Source organism: Eurosta solidaginis, chromosome 3, assembly GCF_040869045.1.
Source record: "Eurosta solidaginis isolate ZX-2024a chromosome 3, ASM4086904v1, whole genome shotgun sequence".
Classification (NCBI taxonomy): domain Eukaryota; kingdom Metazoa; phylum Arthropoda; class Insecta; order Diptera; family Tephritidae; genus Eurosta; species Eurosta solidaginis.
This window is the reverse complement of record NC_090321.1, coordinates 69,852,808-69,873,309: the sequence shown is the minus strand read 5'-3', so window position 1 is coordinate 69,873,309 and position 20,502 is coordinate 69,852,808. Positions and strand designations below refer to the sequence as shown.

The window sequence follows — 20,502 nt, the reverse complement described above, 5'->3', positions numbered from 1 at the left end:
AAACAAAAGTAGCTACGGTAAAAACTATATCGCTTCCCCGACTGGAATTATGCGAAGCCGTACTACTCTCCGAAATGATGGAAACAATTCTAACAAATCTCAACTTAGGGAATCCAAAAACCTACTTATGGACCGATTCAACGATTTTACTGGCATGGATACGAAAACCCCCTTGTTCGTGGTCAACTTTCGTAGCACACCGTATCACGAAAATCGTCCAAAACGCCGGAAAGGATAATTGGAGTCATGTGGATTCGGGATCAAATCCATCCGATATGGCTAGCAGAGGACTCCCAGCACATGAACTGGTCAACAATTCCTTGTGGTGGTAGGGACCTTCTTGGTTACAAGAAGGCGTCTCGAAATGGCCTACACAAGATATATCTTACAACACAACCAAAATTAATTGTGACAATTCTGGATAGATTTTGGAATCTACGTAGAGCTTTGAGGATGATATGTTATGTCTTGAGATTTCTCGAAAGAACTCATCCAAAGACAAAAGATTATTTTAATAAAACTTCGTATCTGGTTTCATCAGATGAAATCGAAATCGCAACGCAACGCTTAGTTAAGATGTCACAACAACAGTTTTATCCCACAGAATATAAAAATCTGAAGGCAAGCAAGCTAGTAGATTGTAAAAGCGAAGTGCTTCCTCTTGATCCTTTCTTAGACAAGTATGGCATTATATGGACTGGTGGTCGCATCCGCGCGGCTCTAGACCTACCATACAATGAACGCCATCCAATAATCCTACACTACATATGCAAATTTTCTCACCTTCTAATTCAGCTTATCCATGAAATCTCTTTACATGGAGAAAATCAACTAATGTTTAGGCTTATTAGGACCCAATACTGGATTCCTAGGGTTGAAAATATGATAAAATCCATCATTAACAAGTGTACGGTCTGCACAATCTATAAAAAACGTGTACAAACCCAACTTATGGGTAACCTTCCCAAGGAACGTACCACATTTTCTCGACCATTTACTAATTCAGGGGTAGATTTTGCAGGACCATTCGACATAAAAAGTTATAGAGGTAGAGGTTGTCCAATTTCGAAAGGTTATGTCTGTCTGTTTGTCTGCTTTACTACGAAAGCCATACATTTGGAAGCCACAACCGACCTTAGCACCCAATCCTTTCTCGCGGCACTTTCCAGATTTATCGCCAGGCGAGGATGTCTGAAAAATATATATTCCGGCAATGGGCCTAACTTTGTCGGAGCCTCACGATCACTTAGATCTGAGTTTAAGGCATTTATAGTTGATTCGCGTGAGAACGCATTGTCTAAATATGCTCATCAACTTCCGCAATGGCATTTCATCCCTACTGCCTCTCCTCATATGGGAGGTCTGTGGGAAGCAGGAGTCAAAAGTTTCAAAAGCCACTTTCGAAAAGTGAGAAAAAAAGAAAGAATCCTGCCTCCATAGTCAATAGGTGGCATAAATTAAAAGCTTTGCATCAAACCTTTTACAAAAGATGGAAAAAAGAATATCTCTTAGAAATGCAAAAGCGGGTTAAATGGAAACACCCGAAAGCAAACATCAAAATAGGGGGTTTCGTCGTCGTGAAAGACGACAATATATCTCCAAACGAATGGAGACTTGGAAGAGTGGTCAAACTACAGCCGGGAGCAGATCTCCTTGTCCGAGTTGTCGACATCACGACTGAAAAAGGTCAAATTACAGGGCCCTTGGCCAAACTGGTTCTACTTCCACCAGCCAATGAAACAAGTGGAGGGGTATCCACCGAAGACCAAACCGACCCTTAAATCAGGACATTCCACTTCGTCAAAATAGGTAATGCCATTTCTAATTATCGGCGTACAAAGTAAACAACTTTTATTTCAAAATTAAAAAGCAAAAATCGACAGGGTGCAGATAGCAAGTCTATGAAAACTACAAACAAAATCCCTGAAAAATAACCTATATCCTCAGTGGAAACATATATAAAATACATAAGTTAACTACAAAACTAACTACAAGCACATTACCATGTACAAACATTGGTAGCCGCAGGGAAATACACTCATTTAGTCGTTTGGTTTCTTTTTCGTCCGTTTCAAATTCCTATTCAGCCATCTGTTCCTAAATATAATATATTGCTTCAGACAAATAACAGTCCAACTACAATAACTTGACAAAGCTTTGGTTAACACAATCTGCATAATTCATTACCACGTTAATTTATCATGTTAAGTCAAGTTGGTGTAATTGGACTAACTACATAAGAAATCTAAACCGCAAAAAGAAATTCCTATTATACCCATCCGCATGCAGGTATAATTAGTAGGTATCAAACGATATCATTTAAACTACTCAATTAAGAGTATAAATAATGCCTTGCATTTCGTTTTGTACAATGGTTCTTAACCATTGCATTACACAATTAGTGTAGTGTAATTTTACAATACACTAACAAAAAAACAGATGTGCATTTACTACGTCAATATTAATAAACAAAACCCATGTTTATAATCAGTACATTTCTTTTGTTCCAATAATAACATTTTTTTTTTAGTTTAAGTGCTTTCTCTTATTTCTCATAATAACTCACATCATTTTTTGTGAGGTATTTGAGACAAGCAAAAGCACTACAACAAAATTGCAATTAACTTTGCACAAATAAACTAATCTTTACAACTGATTGCTTCTGCGATCATTTCTGGCTTTTCTAGCACAAAAACTAGAAAGAAAACTTAAATGCACATCTTGTCTTAAAACATCTTACATTATTCCGGGACATAATTGGCATATGTAAATTTGTTTGATGTCCACCTTCATCCGTGAAGGGCAAAACCTCAAACCATTCTTTTTTTGGGATGAATCAATCTTCAGGCGTGCAAGAACGTGTGTACCCCAAGGAGTTCATAGTAATTTGCATAATCTGAAAAGAAGACAAAACAAGAAGTTATTAAAATGATTAATTTAACACAAATTATAAAATTTTACAACTTGTTTACTTACCATCATCATGTTTATTATGTAATGACATTCTTCTTCATCCATTTGTCATTCTTTCATCCCCTTTCACTTAACACCAATTTCGCCGTGTGGTGTTGCCATTGCAGCAAAATAAAGGCACACCAATTTTCAGTATGCGTGTTCCCGAGGTGCATCACAGGAACCAATTTTTTTTTTTTTCATCAATATTCCAAATTAAATGAATGATGAATGCTTTACTGAATCTTCTTGTAAAAATAACCACGAATGGTAAATGAAATAGGAAAAAACGCGAAAAGTTAAGAATGACTTACAATTAAGTTTTTGTCGAATACTACAATAACTAGCCTGAAATGCGAAACCTTTCTTGGGTGGCAGGAATCTTGTGACAAAAGTAGTCACAAAATAAAACTAAAGCACAAACTTTCGATCATATTCGAAATAACAAATTTTTCTGTCGTAGTCCAAATTAAAAGTTTTCGGCCTCAGCACAGAAAGTGGAGTTGCCAACCACATAAAGGCATGTTAGAGGGTCAATATAACTTTCGAAATAACTCAAAATTCTTAAAGCGTTCGCCACCCAACCAAAATTCATTTTTAAAATAAAACATTTTATTAAAATTAAAACCAAATTTAACAAAATAAATCCAATCTGGCACGGAGACCCGTCCTTTCCGTCTGGATATAACCTTAAATCTTATAAAGTTGAAATCTGGAACGGAGACTTGGCCTCTTTGTCCAGATGGAAAATAATCTTACAATCGTCGAAATCTGGAACGGAGACTGTCCTTTTCGTCCAGACTGCGAAAAACTCGAAATAAAAACGAGGTTTCTGTTAATAAAGTGCGTTGAATTGTAACCCGTTCTTGTTTTCAGCTTTAATATGTTGCTTCTTTTCTTCCTACCGCGGCCTCTATTATCGATGAAGTACGAGCGCGATCAGCCAACACACATTTCTTCAAAATAAACAAAAAATTAAATCTAGTTTTTAAGTACTACTGTGCGTGACAGCTGAAGCATGGAATTCCTCCCACAGATGTTGCTTACCGCAAGGGGGCCGGCATGTTTAGGTCAGAACCTAAATATTTATATCTATTTTACACGGCCACCCGAATGCATAATTCATTTAGTTGCACATATGTATTTACATAAATACACTGTCATGTATTGCTAACACGCATGCATTAAACCTCATATTGTCACTCACACATATAAGCAGCATAATACGGGTAACTGAGTTTTCCATCGGATAACAAATATCCCTTGGAAAACCCCGCACGATCTCCGGTCCGACACAACGGAGATCATTTTCTTCTGTTCTGTTCTATTTCAACCACGGAGGAAGAAAGTCGCTGCTGCTGTCACGCCACATCATATACCAAAGGTAAAATATTGTACTAACTTAATACAAAATAAATTAATTATTGTCTTTATTACTTATACAAATATTTGCCTTTTATTTCCTTTTCCATATCCACATATATATATTCTCCGTGCTACCACGCACAGTGCGAGAATATACACACTTTTTACAAAAATAAAATTTTTTTTTTACCAATTTTATTTATATAAAAAAAATGTAAGAAAATGATTTTTAAGTATTCTTTTCTTTATATATTATGGTAGAACTTATATGTTTACTGTGTCAGTCATTAACCCTGGTTATTTTATTCGTATATTACCATAATATATAAAGAAAATAATACTTAAAAATCATTTTTTTTTTTGTTATATAAATAAAATTGATACCAAAAAAATGTTTATTTTTGAAATTTTTTTTCAATTAAATAAAAAAAAAATATAAAAAAAAATCGGCCCATTCCGGGATTAGTGGGGATCATTGCAAAATTGATTGAAGTTTTTTATGAGAAAAAACAAAAATGGCGAAATTCGAAAAATCTCGAAAAACTGAAAAATTAAAAAAAAAAACTTTAAAAATTTTTTTGTATTTTTTCCGAAAAGTACATTTAAAAACAAATTAAAAAAAAAGATCCCAAACGGTCAATTTTTGAAAAAGTTATAGCATTTTGAAAACAAAAACGGTGTTTTTTTTAAATTCATAACTTTTTTTGAGTTGGATAAAAAAATTTGAAAAAATTCTGAAAAACGTCTTTCGTAAGCTAGAAAAAGAAGAAAAACTTTCAGCCAATTCTAAAGGGGTCGGGTTCAAAATTTGTCGAAATGGGATGGAATACCCCATATATAACACAATTATTGAAATCACAGATTCTTACTCAAAATTACTGCGTTCTTCCTTGTCCAGTTGTTTTGTATAAATATTTTGTTTTCTGCATTGTGCAGAAATGGTCATATATAACAGTTTTAAATTATAGGGTTTGGGGATACGTTTTTTTTTATAAATTTGAATAAAATTTAAAATAAATCTAATATATAAAATTCTTCTGTCACGGTTTTAGAGGCTGAACTCCTCCGAATCGGCTGAACCGATTCTCATGAAATTTTGTGAGCATATTGGGTAGGTCTGAGAATCGGCCAGCGTCTACCTTTTTTTTCGCTACGTGTCTAGGGTCTTGAGATCAAAACGTGGACCCGGGTAACCCTAGAATGTGTTTATACAATATGGATATCAAATGAAAGCTGTTGATGATGGGTGATGGGTGATGGTGACTAGGGTCTCGAGATATAGGCCAAAACGTGGACCTGGATACCCCTAGAATGTGTTTATACAATATGGATATCAAATGAAAACTGTTGATGAGTGCTATGGTACAGGATAATTTTCATACAACTGGGAGGCTAGGGTCTCGAGATATAGCCCAAACGTGGACCCGGGTACCCCTAGAATGTGTTTATACAATATGGATATCAAATGAAGGCTTTTGATGAGTGCTATAGTACAGGATACTCTTCATACAACTGGGAGGCTAGGGTCTCGAGATATAGCCCAAAACGTGGACCCGGGACCCCTAGAATGTGTTATACAATATGGATATCAAACGAAAATTGTTGATGAGTGCTTTAGTACAGATAATTTTCATACAACTGGGAGGTTAGGGTCTCGAGATATAGCCCAAAACGTGGACCCGGGTACCCCTAGAATGTGTTTATACAATATGGATATCAAATGAAAACTGCTGATGAGTGCTATAGTACAGGATAATTTTCATACAACTGGGAGGGTAGGGTCTCTAGATATAGCCCAAAACGTGGACCCGGGTACCCCTAGAATGTGTTTTTACAATATGGATATCAAATGAAAGTTGTTGATGAGTGCTATAGTACAGAATAATTTTCATACAACTAGGAGGCTAGGGTCTCGAGATATAGCCCAAAACGTGGACCCGGGTACCCCTAGAAGGTTTTTATAGAATATGGATATCAAATGAAAACTGTTGATGAGTGCTATAGTACAGGGTAATTTTCATACAACTGGGAGGCTAAGGTCTCGAGATATAGCACAAAACGTGGACCCGGATACACGTAGAATGTGTTTTTACAATATGGGTATCAAATTGAATCTGTTGATGTATGCTTTAGTACAGAGTAAGTTTTACACAGCTGGGTGACTACGGTCTTGAGATATAGGCCAAAACATGGATCCGGATTCACCTAGAATGTGTTTTTATATTATGGGTATCAAATTGAAGCTGTTGATGTGTGCTATAATACAGAGTAAGTTTTACACCGATGAGTGGCTAGGGCCTCGAGATACAGGCCAAAACATGGACCCGGATACCCCTAAAATGTGTGTGTATTATGGATATCAAATGAAAGCTGTTGCTGAGAGCTCTAAAGTTCATTGTGATATTCGATTTAGCCGCATCAACCTGGCAAAACTGATAAATATGCATGCGAAGCCGAAATAAATACAAGAATTAATAATACCCACATACCTATTCACATACGTCCTATTCGATTTGCCTGAAATTTCTTATATAAATTTGCCTATTTACGATGCTTTTTTCCGGGAAGTATACCAGAGACGGACTGGGACTGGGATTTGAACTAGGTCTGGGACTGAGACTGAGACTCGGAGTGGGCTGGGACTAAGACTCGGAATGGGACTGGAACAAATACATACCACCATCTGGGACTGGCAATAAGAGATGAAGAAGAAAAACTTGAGAGAAGAGAAAATAGAGAAGGAGACTGAGAAATAGATAGAATGAGACGAAGATGGTGATGAAGCGAAAAAGACGGAGGGAGGAGTAAATAAAAAGATTAGGAAAAAGTGTAGAGGGGTAGGGCAGAGTTGGACGGAAAAAGCTTATTAAAATGTATGCAGATAGGCCAAATTTAGGGCAGAACAACGTCTGCCGGGTCTGCTAGTAAGTAATAAAATGAACACAATGTAAATTCAACCAACGAACCATATATATACGTATTTTACGTTTGTTGTTATTTTGTCAGCCGGTTCGTGCTTGATGGACTATAGCCATCATCCGGTGGCAAGATAATGAGCCAGATAAATAATTTTGCATTTAAATGCAACAACAACGATTTGAGCCAGATAATTCCAGATAGAAGTTTAGTTCAATTTGTGAGCCAGATAATTTGTTAATTACTTGTCTTTAGTTTGACAACACTCCCTTTAATAAACCTACTGTTTCAAATATAGATGTCGCTGCTTAGCCTTTCGCCGTATGAGTTAAATGAAAAACAGCGGCGACATCTGCCTATCACATTTCACGTGTGCGAAAATATCAAGACATCTGCTTCTCAAGTCTCTCAATGATACAGAGCATTCCCGTGATAATTGAGCGTGAGCTGGAGCTGTAAAACTCACTGGATGACGCCATATGTAGAGCAGCTGATGATTGTTGACATCGTTAGAAAATACACGCGTAGATGTCGCTAATGTTTTTAGCTTTTACTCTTCTTTTATTTACGCAGTTTTTATCAGCTTTTATAAATATTTCTTCTAATAATAAAAGGAATCCTATTAGGGGAAAAAGAAAGGTTACGCTACAAAGTCCCATGAAACATTTTTGTATTTTATTCGTCTTTTACGACAGGCATAATTACCGCGAATATATTTTAAGCCCCCTAACTTGCTGAGGGGTAGATTTTTCAGTCATCCCGGTTGGTACACAGCAAGTTTTTTGCCCCAATCTCATATTCCTCGATTTTGTGCAGGAGATAACCCAACGGTGGTCATACGAAGCTGTCCGCCTAGCTTATGCCCATTTTGGAACATTTCCTCGCCATCTTATCTACAACAGTTAGATGCCTTATAAACGCCAGCCAGGCTCGACACCTCCAAACGATATCCGACTTTATCACGTTTAATTCGAATGCCTTTCCAACGGCCTGGCTATCGACAGAGATCGGCACACTGATGACTGGGAGAATACTATCTTTTAGCAGTCTGACTGCTGTCTCTATAGCATAGACTAGGAAGTCGATATGATTGATTTACCTGCAGATGATTTAAGTAAATTCCAACTACAGTTCCCTTTTCCATTTTCGAGCCGTCCGTTTTGATTATTATACCCCTACCACTGGCTATGCCTTCGTCTTATTCCTGCTTATCCCTTTCATACATGTTACTTGACATGTTCGCTACGATCTTATGGCCAGATCAATTCAAGGGGGTGTCCGAATAATGAGCCTGAATCATTCTACTTAAAACCATTGTAATGATTGTTCGCAGAAAAGAGAGTTCTCTTCCGTGGTTTGTTGTTTTTGTTATGTGGCGCCGCATAAACTACGGAACCAGTCCATTCAACACATTGCTCGCGTTACTGAAACTTTTCCTGCCGACCTTTTGCAAAATTATTCGCGCACACATGTGTGTCTGTGTTTTATTTGCACTAATGTTTTGTTGACGGCTGCTCATTGTATGCCATTGTGTCATACGCCAAAATGCTAACAGATGTTCTTAATCCATCTTTTGTTTTGAAGCTCACCATGATGGCAAGGTGATAGATGACTTGCCAACTTATCTTACTGGGACTTTTGCTCCTAAATATAAATTTAAACAAAAACTTACATACTATATACATACTGACGTAACTACGCTGTGCACACGCACACAGCTATATTTATTTAAATGATATAGAAATTGCAAATTTGTTTGTGGTTATCAAACTTTGGTTGAAAATTTTCGTTTGCGGTTATTGAAGTTAAAATTTATTTTAATTGTGTGTGAAAGAAGAATTAAAATTTTTCCTTGAACGTTGAAAATTTCATTTTGTTTTGCTTTAACCCTCTAACCAGTAAGAGTCCCTAAGGGCAAGCATGTGACTCACTGGTCTCCAGTGGAGAAGAAGATTTTAGCAGCGAAAATGACTCTAGTGAAGAAAACTACGACGCAGCGCACTAGAGGACTAGAGGACGAACATTTTATATCCCATGCCTTTTTCATGAATATTTCTCCAGCTAGAGGTACTTCCGATGAGCTAATCTCTTTACCGACGGATACGATTCCATAGACTTCCCCTCCACTTTCAAAGTAGAGAGTTCGTTCGCCATTACCAATAGTGGAAGCCGCCAGCCCAGCAGTTGACCAATCAATGATGGTCTCACTGAAAATAAAAACTTGTCCTTCATCTTTGAACATTCAATATCTTATATTAATATTGTAACGAATTTAGTGAAACTCCGCTTATTTCACACCTTCTACTAACGTTCGTATCGCTAAACTGTTGAATAAATAACTCCAATATTCAGTAATGCAAAATGGTCTTTATTAAAGTACTTCACAATAACACTTATACTTCGCAACCAATAGCGTGCTTAAATCAAGCTAATTCTGCTTACTCAGCTTTAACTCCTTTTATACTCTGCAATGTCTCGTTCGCATACTTCTAGGCGTTTCTATTTCTAGAATTTACTACTCGTTTACAAGCTATAAATTTCTCAACTATAACTACAGTTGCACGATTATTGTAGATTCTCGCACAGCCCATGCGCGTGTATATGTGAGTGATACTTCCGCAGATGATTGCCTACTTTTGGGAGTATCTCAGATATATGCATGAGTTTGCGCGTTGCTCTCCGCTGCTTGTATGGACATATGTACAGACATAATGATTGATTTGTTGATGTGCATACAAGTCACTGCTTAGTATTGGCTTAGAGATGATAGTATCCCTTAGTGTTGCTAATATTCGTCACACTGCCCTCCACCTAAGTCTGGTCGTCCCGATCAGACAAATATCTCGATCTAAAAGCTTCCAGCCTTTCCAAATGAACCACTTTCAATTTGGTTCGTGGTTTGCCAATGGTTTGTATGCGGTACACTACATCGTTGATCCGTTTTACAACTTTATATGGACCTTCCCAATTGCACTGCAATTTCGGGGACAGACCTATTTTTCGTTGTGGGTTGTATAACAGCACCAAATCTCCTTCCTGAAAACCTTCCGAATTAATGTTCTTGTCGTACCTGTGTTTCATCCTAGTACTTATTATCCCGATTCGTTCCCTCGCACTCTATTGTTGGGCCAATGAACTACTTCGTAGAGCTTGTGCTTGATGGATTGTCTTCGCATAATCAGTATCGTTCCCAAGTTTCACAACAGTAGTGCGCCCTGGCTTGAAACTACCCTCACATTCTTTATGGGAAATTCCTTCCTTCGTTTTTGTGCGTACATTTACTTTTGTCAATGCCAGTGTTTCTCTCGCAGGTACTTTTGGTTTCGCTTTATTTGGCCCATTCGATCAATCAACCTTTGCCCGATCTACTGCCTTTGACTTTGGTGGTCTTTGTCCAATTGCCTCCACCAGCACTCGCTTACTGCTGTGGCCTCTCTCGTAGCCGACATTAAGTGGCACATCCATGTTTTTATATCGCATCGCCTGGCTTTGCATATCGATCTTGGCGTCGATTAAGAAGTCCACTCCAATTATGATTTCATCAACAATCTCTGCCACTATAAAATTGTGTAATACCATGACGTTTCCAATTGCTACTTCACATGCTACTTCTCCAATTACCTGGGTGTCCTCCCCATGGTTGTACGTAATCTAGCTCCAAGCAATGGTCTTATCTTCTTGTTGACTAAATCCGATTGAATTATGGAATGAGATGCAGCCGTATCTACAGTCAGTAAACGTTCCTCTCCATTCACATGTCTTCCGACAGTAAGACTGCTCAACCTTCTTCCAATCTGCGAGATAGAGATTATGGAGCATTCAATTGCGGGATCCAGCTGTCGCCCTTGCGGCTGACTCGCATTAGTTTAACGATTGAGTGGTCTTGGAGATTTGCTCATCTCCTTCAGCTCTTCGTTTACGACCACCCACATTGTTGGAACTATTAGGGTTGGTACTGCAATAACGCGCAATGTGCCCTGGCTTTCCACACTTAAATCATTTGGCTGTATCATTATTCTTCTGCTGCGTTCCATTCATTGCTTCCAAAATTGCGTCTACCCACTCTGGTATTTCCACTTCAACACGATGGGCTTTGTATTCTGGCTTACTCAAAAGTGAAGCTGTTTCCTGAGTCAGTGCATGGGATACCGATTCAGTATATGTTAGCTTTGGGTTTGCGCATGTAGCTCGCTTCGTTTCGGTGTTCCTTATGCCATTTATAAAACTCTGAATCTTTATCCTCTCAGTGTATTCCACTGGTGCGTCCGCATTTGCCAAACGAGCCAACCTTTCAACATCCGAAGCAAACTCTTGCAAAGTCTCACTAGCTTTTTGGTAGCGGTTTTGCAACTCTATTTGGTATATATGTTTCCTGTGTTCGCTTCCGTATGGCCTGTCTAGAGCGCTCATCAATGTTTCATAACTGTTCCGTTCGTACTCTGGAATTGTCTGTAAGATTTCAGCTGCAGGCCCTTTCAATGCCACGAACAGTGCAACAACTTTATCTTCAGCATTCAAGTTGTTCACTGCTGCGCTCTTCTCGAACTGTAGCTTAAAGACCTGGAAAAGAACAGAACCGTCAAAAGATGGAGTTTTTACCTTCGTATTACTCGCTGAAGCAGCCGGGCGATTAAGTTGCAACCCCTGAATACGTCCTCTCAAAGCATCCAACTCGGCCTCGATTTTTTCCTCGAAACTGCATTATTTTCTCGTCCATACGTGCATCGAGTTTTGATGATATGCGCGCCTCTTCTGCTTCGACTTGTACTGTTATGCGTGTCTCTTGTTCTTTCAGTTGTGTTTCCATCTTGGTTGTTATACGAGTCTCCTGCGATTCCAGTTGAGATGCCATATATGTCTTCTCTTCTTCGAGTTGAGATGACATTTGCAACGACATTACTGAAATGCATGTCTCCTGTGCTTCCATCTTGGACGTTAAACGTATCTCCTGTGATTCCAGTTGCGATGACATGTTTGTGGATATTTGTGATGACATTTCGGACATTTGTGCCGATACTGCGGCATACATACTCTTCCACGTTAATTCCTTCTGATTCAATTGCCTCTCGTAGTCGTGCCTGAAGTTCGAGTTTATTGCCACGGGCTTCCAACTCCTTTTTAAGTTGCTGTATCCTTAATTCACTTAACTTTGCCATGCCCAAGTTCTATTCGAAGTCTTCGGAATTTATTCAACAATTCCTTTTTTGACACCAATTGTAACGAATTTAGTGAAACGCCGCTTATTTCACACCTTCTACTAACGTTCGTATCGCTAAACTGTTGAATAAATAACTCCAATATTCAATAATGCAAAATGGTCTTTATTAAAGTACTTCACAATAACACCTATACTTCGCAACCAATAGCGTGCTTAAATCAAACTGATTCTGCTTACTCAGCTTTAACTCCTTTTATACTCTGCAATGTCTCGTTCGCATACTTCTAGGCGTTTCTATTTCTAGAATTTACTACTCTTTTACCAGGTATAAATTTCTCAGCCATAACTACAGATGCACGATTATTATAGCTTCTCGCATAGCCCATGCGCGTGTATATGTGAGTGATACTTCCACAGATGATTGCCTACTTTTGGGAGTATCTCAGATATATGCATGTGTTTGTGCGTTGCTCTCCGCTGCTTGTAGTGACATATGTATAGACATACTTATTGATTTGTTGAAGTGCATACAAGTCATTGCTTAGTATTAGCTTAGAGATGATAGTATCCCTTAGTGTTGCTGATATTCATCGCAATGTATATAAATTTCGTTTCACGTTGTTTGTCCGCGATGGACTCCTAAACTATTTAATCGATTTTATTCAAATTTACACACCGTGTGCAGTTTGATCCAACTTGAAAGATGGATAGCGTTTGTGTGAAGTTTCTTTTAGGAAAGTGGACCATGGACCGACCTTTTCGAACAAATTCTGTTCTTGGTTCGATTTGCCTAAAATTGGCCATTTAGGTAGCTCTATGGTACAGGGGCCTACTAGGACTGAAACTGGGACTTTGACTAGGATTGGGACTGCGACTGTGGGAGCGGCACTGTGACTGAGACTGGTATTTGGCCTGGAATTGGGACTGGGACAGGCACTGGGTCTTGGAGTTGCACTTGGGATGGGCCTGCGACTGGGAAAAAGGGATGGAGAAGAACTAGAGAGAAGAGAAAAGAGGGAAGGAGAAAGAGATAGAGTTAGACGAAGATAGAGAGATATGTATAGATGGACGGAAAGGAAGTGAGGGAAAAGACGGAGAGGGAGAAATAGACGCAGCCATACCACTACTGAGGTAAAATGTTAGTCAAATGTAGTTAAATACCATAGAGTTATTGCAAACTTTGTTTAGGTTAGTACTTTAGGAAAAGTGGGCCTGGTGTTTAACCGATTTTGACTATCTTCACTCAGTTTATATCATTGGGCAAAGATAGTTTCTCTGCCAAATTTCAATGTAATATTTTTAACGGCTTTTGATTTACAGCTTGTTAAACTTCCAAATTTTCTTCTTCTAAATGCCCAGAAACCTGGGCATCCCAAAAGGCATCTGATTGAAGAGGCCACATCTCCCACGGGCTTGAGTGGTCATCTCCGTAAGCATTGTGAGGAAATACGGCACCTGAGAACACAGCCGTATGAAGCAAAAATGCACAAGCAGGTCCTCAGTGATATCCATAAACAGGCGTCGGCCGGATATGCCACGAATTGCCCGGCGAATCCAGTTCGTAAAGAAAAATACCAAGACCTCGCAGAAGAGCAACGCACTCTCCCTAGGGAAACGTTCGTCATTCTCAATCACTTCGATCTGGGTACTGGAAAAGGTTAAATTCTTACCTATTCAGAATCAACCCGGACATACATAACGCGTGTCCTGCTTGCATATGGGGACATATGACAACACCCATCTTTTCAATTGCAATGTGGAAGCAACGCCTTTAACACCCCTCTCTCTATGGTTCGGCCCCTTTGAAACTGCAAATTTCCTTGAGCTCCCGTTAGAGAATATTGATGACAATTTGTAATCGGTCAGGCCTATTGGATGGGGAGAAGCACTGCTACAACAACAACAGCAATATACATGGAAGTCTATATCTATCTCGACTCCTTTATATCTGTACAACCAACCGTTATCCAATCAAAGTTATAACACCCTGTATTCAAGTACAGCTGGGTATAAAATTTTTACGTATTAAAAAACCAATAAATTTAAATTGTCTACAAATACTCCAAGTGGAATTGCTTGGCAGGGGGCGACTGTTTTTTGCGTAAGTGAATGGGTGATGAATTCATTAGTCGAATGTAGTTGACAGCGTGACTTTGTCTTGGTTTTTTTTTTTCATTTTTACACACATTTGTTCACATACACACACATCTGTATGCATAAGTGATTGTGTGAGATCGCTTAATTTTCACTTTGCGCACTGATTGCGTAAAGTTTTTATACATAGCTGAGCAGAGCTCACATAGTATATTAACTTTGTTCGCATAACGGTAATCCGTAACGGCATAAACTAATCGAGATAGATATAGACTTCTATATATCAAAATGATCTGGGTGAAAAAAGAAATTCATTTAGCCATGTCCGTCCGTCCGCCTGTAAACACGATAACTTGAGTAAATTTTGAGGTGTATTGATGAAATTTGGTATGTAGGTTCCTGGGCGCTCATCTCAGATCGCTATTTAAAATGAACGAAATCGGAGTACAACCACGTCCACTTTTTCGATATCGAAAATTTCGAAAAACCGAAAAAGTGCGATAATTCATTACCAAAGACGGATAAAGCGATGAAACTTCATAGGTGCATTGGCCTTATGACGCAAAATAGAAAATTAGAAAAATTTTGGACAATGGGCGTGGCACCGCCCACTTTTAAAAGAAGGTAATTTAAAAGTTTTGCAAGCTTTAATTTGGCAGTCGTTGAAGATATCATGATGAAATTTGGTAGGCACGTTACTCCTATTACTATATGTGTGCTAAATAAAAATTAGCGAAATCGAATAACGAACACGCCTACTTTTAAAAAACAAATTTTTTTAAGTCAAATTTTAACAAAAAATTTAATATCTTTACAGTAGGGGGACTCATGAAAGCATATAAACTTATAAGGTGTAAAATTATATCCATTTACACACGCTGTTATATGAACGCTCCTAGTAATACCCTTGATAAACTTGATTGTTTATCGGCTGTATTATTGTCGAACAAAATTATTTTGATTGTTATACAAATTAAAAAATGCCACGATTAAGTGAAAAATCAAAACTAAAACGTCTTTACTAAGATATACTTTTAAATGACTTGCTAATGTTGGCGATTTCTGATGAAAATGCCTGCTGTAATATCTGCAGGTTGCATTCCTTTGAGTTTACCGCGTTTACACAATGAAATGTGCGCGTAAATTTATACAAATTGTGTAAATAATTTTTCATACAAAATTTGACAGCTCGTTTACGCACTAGATAAATTTATACGTTTACACACTTTATAAGGCATTTATACGGTTACATGAGTCCCCCTAGTATAAAAGCAAATTATGTCAATATTCGACTCCAGTAATGATATGGTGCAACAAAATACAAAGATAAAAGAAAATTTCAAAATGCGCGTAGCTCCGCCCTCTTTCATTTAATTCGTCTAGAATACTTTTAATGCCATAAGTCGAACAAAAATTTACCAATCATTGTGCAATTTGGTAGGGACATAGATTCTATGACGGTAACTGTTTTCTGTGAAAATGGGCGAAATCGGTTGAATCCACGCCCAGTTTTTATACACAGTCGACCGTCTGTCCTTCCGCTCGGCCGTTAACACGATAACTTGCCCAAAAAACAATATATCTTAACTAAACTTAGTTCACGTACTTACCTAAACTCACTTTATCTTGGTATAAAATATGGCCGAAATCCGACTATGACCACGCCCACTTTTCCGATATCGAAAATTACGAAAAATGAAAAAAATGCCATAATTCTGTACCAAATACGAAAAAAGGGATGAAACATGGCAATTGGATTGGTTTATTGACGCAAAATATAACTTTAGAAAAAAACTTTGTAAAATGGGTGTGACGCCTACCATATTAAGTAGAAGAAAATGAAAAAGTTCTGCAGGGCGAAATCAAAAGCCCTTGGAATCTTGGCAGGAATACTGTTCATGGTATGACTTACATAAATAAATTAGCGGTACCCGATAGAAGATGTTCTGGGTCACCCTGGTCCACATTTTGGTCGATATCTCGAAAACGCCTTCACACATAAGACTAAGGGCTACTCCCTTTTAAAACCCTCATTAATACTTTTAATTTGATACCCATATCGTACAAACACATTCTAGAGTCACCCCTGGTCCACCTTTATGGCGATATCCCTAATATCCATCTATAGAACTATGGCCCACTCCCTCTTAAAATACTCTTTAATACCTTCCATTTGATACACATGTCATACAAACACATTCCAGGGTTACCCTAGGTTCATTTTGCTAAATGGTGATTTGCCCTTATTTTGCCTCCAAAGCTCTCAGCTGAGTATGTAATGTTCGGTTACACCCGAACTTAGCCTTCCTTACTTGTTTTTGAATAAAAAAGTTTGATTAATTGTATTTCATAACATCAGCCGGTAGATATTACGTTAAAAAAATATATACTCGGATGACACACTGAAAGGCCAGGGATGTTGCAAATGTGATATTAGAAAGTTAACAACCACGCATACTGTAGCATTCACTCATTAAGTTATTCATTCATTTGTACAAACATATATTTCTACCCGTTTGGGAATGTCTTAAAATACATTGACTCTTACATACATGTTAATACATTTGTACATACATATGGGGTATTCCATCCCATTTCGACCAATTTTGAACCCGACCCCTTTAGAATTGGCTGAAAGTTTTTCTTCTTTTTCTAGCTTACGAAAGACATTTTTCAGAATTTTTTCAAATTTTTTTATCCAACTCAAAAAAAGTTATGAATTTAAAAAAACACCGTTTTTGTTTTCAAAATGCTATAACTTTTTCAAAAATTGAGCGTTTGGGATTTTTTTTTTTTTAATTTGTTTTTAAATGTACTTTTCGGAAAAAATACAAAAAAAATGTTTAAAGTTTATTTTTTTAATTTTTCAGTTTTTCGAGATTTTTCGAATTTCGCAATTTTTGTTTTCTCATAAAAAACTACAATCAATTCTGCAATCATCCCCACTAATCTCGGAGTGGGCCGATTTTTTTTATTTAATTGAAAAAAAAATTTCAAAAATAAAATTTGATTGTAGTTTTTTATGAGAAAACAAAAATTGTGAAATTCGAAAATCTCGAAAAACTGAAAAATTAAACAAAAAAAACTTTAAAAATTTTTTTGTATTTTTTCCGAAAAGTACATTTAAAAACAAATTTAAAAAAAAAAAAAGATCCCAAACTGTCAATTTTTGAAAAAGTTATAGCATTTTGCAAATAAAAACGGTGTTTTTTTTAATTCATAACTTTTTCTGAGTTGGATGAAAAAATTTGAAAAAATTCTGAAAAACATCTTTCGTAAGCTAGAAAACGAAGAAAAACTTTCAGCCAATTCTAAAGGGGTTGGGTTCAAAATTGGTCGAAATGGGATGGAATACCCCATATATTTTGGCTCGCTTTGGTACGGCCTGAGATTAAATTGACACATTCATTCATTTGTATAAACATATATTTTGTACACCGTGCACCGTTGTAACCTGAACCTTGGAATGCCACTGTTTGGAGCTTGCTCGCGACAAGCCTTTACCTGTAAACAAATTATTAACATGATTCATTTATGCTTGCGTTGCAAATTCCACAGCCAATTTTATTTATGCTTAGAATGCAGTTCCCAGTGAACTAAATTGAATGTGTATGTGTGTTATACTTAGTTTGTAAGTATTAGTGTAAGTAAGTATTTTAGCTGATAGAAATTTTGTATAAAAGAAAACAACTTTTGAATAAAGAACTTAATTCAATCGGCTGCCGCTTCATTGGAGTCAATTCTATCTGGTGCCGCTAAATGGGCACTGCAACCTAATTTGCGTTATTCTCATTATCCCCAAATATTACATGGCGATCCTGCCATACTCCCAAATATTACAATACGGTTGCGAAATGCAAGCACAAGGAATCCTCTGCTATCTATTGAGAATGAAAAGTTTCCCCCCGAATCACAAAACAAGGTACTGCATGAATGTGTAATGAATGTGAAAACGTTCACTCGTCGATAAGATGGACGATACTGTGTCCAGATCCCATGTTTTCATGACGCCCCGGTACTTGGAAATTCACGTGGGGCAGCGCTTCGTCAATTTTTTCAGGTGGAATGCAAATTGGCAAACAATGAAGAACTTCGTCTAAGGTATTTGGAATTCATACGAGAATACGAGACCCTGGGTCACATGCAGGTGGTAGCCGATACTGACATAGACCAGACGTAATTCTACTTTATCTCACATCACGCTGTGCTAAAGAAATTTAGAGTCGTTTCACCGCCTCAGCTAAATCAAGCATCCTTAAATGATACTCAATTAGTGTGTCCTCAACTAAACGACAACCTTGTTGACATCTTATCCCGATTACGTCGATTCGCAGTTGCGATCACAGCTGCTATAAAGAAAATGTTCTCACAGATTGAAATCGGCCTTATGCATCGCATTTGGCAACATATTTTCCGTAGGAAGTCTCCAAACGATCCTCTTCGAACTTATCAACTGAACACTGTTACATACGGTATGGTTTGTAGACCGTATAACGACGTTCGGGCATTGCATCAGTGCGCCATCGATAACTATGCAACTGTTAGCGATGCAGACCGAGCAGCAGCGGCACGACATACCATCTTTCATAACTTGTACGTATATGATTACTACAGCAGTAATTCAGGGTCGTGATGTGTATGAAATTCTGCAGAAAGGCAAGTTTGAATTATGTAAGTGGAACTCTAAGAGATCAGCGGTCCTAACGCATTTAATAGCATCATCGGCCGAACAGATAGATTTGGGTGAGTGTCATCTCAAGGTTTTAGAATTACAATGGGGCCCAATAGGTGAAGGAATGCTTAGCGAGGTAGCACGGTTGTATGATCCGATTGGGATGTTAGCTTCGATAGTGGTATAAGACCTCTGGAAGGCAAATCTATGGTGGGATACACCTCTACCACCCGATTTAACGGAACGTTTTCATGCATTTCATAATGGATTGACCGCAGTAAGTCCACATACATCGTTATATTGGCATGTGCAAGAATGTAAATGTGACACTCAATGGATTTTGCGATGCGAGCGTTAAAGCTTACGCTTCGGTAATTTACGTAAGATCTGAAACTTCTGACGGCGAGGCCCGAGTTGCATTAGTGGCGGCGAAAACCAAAGTAGCAAAGGTTACGCAAATGACAATTCCACGGTTGGAGTTCCGAGCTGCTCACCTCCTCGTTGTCACGTTACAACACATTCGCAAAGTTCTACAATTGGAATATGCAGAATATGTTCTCTGGGGCGATGCATCTATTGTCTTTCACTGGATACGCAATGAATCATCATTGTTAAAACCATTCGTTGCCAACAGGGTCAGGCATAGTGATGTGAACTATTGGCGCCATATACGTTATGAATCGAATCCGGCAGATTGTGCGAGTCGTGGGGTAATTCCATCTGCACTCGAATGGGATTTGCTATGGTGGTTCGGCCCGAAATGCCTCCGCAACGGGTTCCCATCGTCAACGACATTGCCTTGGTTGACAGCAGCAGATGAACAGGTGCTCTTAGATGAAGGTTTGAGGCCCACAAACACTACTCAGCGCAAGAACTAATACGACATATGTACATTATGAAGACACAACGATCAGCGAATACCATTGGTTGAGAAGTGCAGTCAATAAGAAAACTCATCTCTGCGAAGAACTACAGGTTGAAGAGGTACACAGCAAATGCTTTAGTATATTCAACGCCAATTTTGGATTATACATGCAAAAGCTATGGTTAAGTCACATATAAATCGTGGTGTGGTATGTCGCCGCCATCAAAGGATAATTCAACAGCAACAGATGGCTTCCCTGCCTGGTTGTCGAATACTTGTCGCTCCCCCTATAACATAACCTCCAAAACTTTTGCAGCGATACGTGCGCATGACATGAAGGCAGTTCATATCGAGCTGGCAGAGGATTTATCCACGCGAGCGTTTATCGACGTCTTTGACAGATTTATTAGTCGTCGTAGTATTTGTAGAGTAATGTATAACGACAATGGTACCCAGTTCGTTGGTGCCAACCGTCTAATG

At 38.1% G+C, this 20,502-nt stretch overlaps 1 protein-coding gene across 2 annotated transcripts in view; it reads left to right on the top strand.

Moving 5' to 3' along the window:
• The window catches only part of LOC137243909 (uncharacterized), a 489,952-nt gene that overhangs the window by 147,324 nt on the left and 322,126 nt on the right, over positions 1-20,502 (top strand). The window contains exon 1 of one of the 2 annotated variants that reach the window (XM_067772227.1): positions 3,871-4,336. The exons of the other annotated variant lie outside the window; for it this stretch is intronic. The gene's annotated coding sequence lies outside the window, so the exon portion shown is untranslated. Of the gene's footprint in view, positions 1-3,870; positions 4,337-20,502 lie in introns of those variants that run through there. 2 annotated transcript variants of the gene reach the window in all.